Below are 1,380 nucleotides of genomic sequence, written 5' to 3' on the forward strand. Positions count from 1 at the left end.
TGAAGAAGATCCCTTAGGGATCACTTATGTCAATGAGAAACTACACAACTCAATCCAAGCTGGATGATAAAGACCCACACACTTTAGATTCCTAACAGATAAAGAATAAAAATCTACTGAATTGCTTGGCTTGCTGAAGGCCAAAGAAATACAGAATGACTTATAGGTAAAGATATTTATAAATATCAGCTATGACTATGTGACCAGTTATAGCAACAAGAATTGTAGTAGTTGTTATGAGAATTTCTTGGCTATTTCATTAAAAATGTGACAGTGCATAGATAGACAGAGCAGACATGTATCTTTTCTTTACATTCCTATGCCATGTAACATAACACTGATTAATGTAATATTGGCACTGAAGTATTAAATCTACATTATAATATTAAATTATAGAATTTTTTTTCCCTACAAGGAACTTGTTTATTTTTCTTCTACTCTTGGGCTCAATACATAGATGGCTTCTCCTTGCTCTTTGGGTTGACAATTTTCTCCAATTTGCTGCTGGTGATATGGTAAAGCTCTGCATAGCACATCCTCAGGTCCAGCACCATGGCCCTGAGTTTCCCATAGGTGGCCTCATCTCTCTCATGCACCGGGGCCCAGTAATCCATTACATGGACCTCCTTAGAGGCCTTGGCCACAGTATGCTCAGGTTCTGAGAAGTACATGAAAATGGTTGTCTGGAAGGTTTCTACTTTGGTACTGACTGCATTCACCCTTTCCAGAACTTTCTCGTCAATTTCTACCCCAAAACTATTTCCATCCTCAATCTTGGGGATCAAGTGCTGGACCCATGCAATCACAAGAATGCACCTCTATTTGAGAGTCCATGCTTCTGTCTTAATTAGAGCAAGCAGGGCCAGGAGTTTCTTATTCCCAGAGAGAAAGCCATACTTAGGGTCTTATTTCTTCTTCTGCTTATCTGTTTCCACCTCATCACCCTTGGTTGGAGGGTCTGGGATAGGGATGTCCAGTGGGACCCTAAGGGAGGTCAAGCCTGCCACATTGAAGGAGTCCTTGTGCAAGAGTTGACTCAGGCATATGATTTTCTGTAGCAAAAAAAAATCTGTAGAGAAATTCCTTAGCCTCCTGGAAAAGATTTTGTTTTAAGATGTCCACCTGTTTTCAGGTCTCTTCACTCAGGCACACCCCACAACGTTTGGCCATGCTTCTCTACCTGCTAGATCTCCTAAATTATAGAATTTTAGAAGAGCAAACCACTCAAGTAGAAGGCTTTGACTTCTACTCTGGGTAAGGAATCAGCACATTTTCTATTGTATTCAGGACAGTTCTATCATGATAGACAGAATTATGAACTTTCTCTGTATTTGGAGATTAAGTATGGTTTAAAGGGCTATGCTTGGTTGTCATGTAGAC

At 40.1% G+C, this 1,380-nt stretch overlaps 1 pseudogene; it reads right to left on the bottom strand.

Annotated features, from left to right (window-relative positions):
• Nucleotides 1-446: 446 nt before the first annotated feature.
• On the bottom strand, nucleotides 447-1,170 carry LOC101561471 (annotated as a pseudogene).
• Nucleotides 1,171-1,380: the final 210 nt, after the last annotated feature.

Source organism: Octodon degus, unplaced genomic scaffold, assembly GCF_000260255.1.
Source record: "Octodon degus isolate 3935 unplaced genomic scaffold, OctDeg1.0 scaffold00166, whole genome shotgun sequence".
NCBI classification, from domain to species: Eukaryota; Metazoa; Chordata; class Mammalia; order Rodentia; family Octodontidae; genus Octodon; species Octodon degus.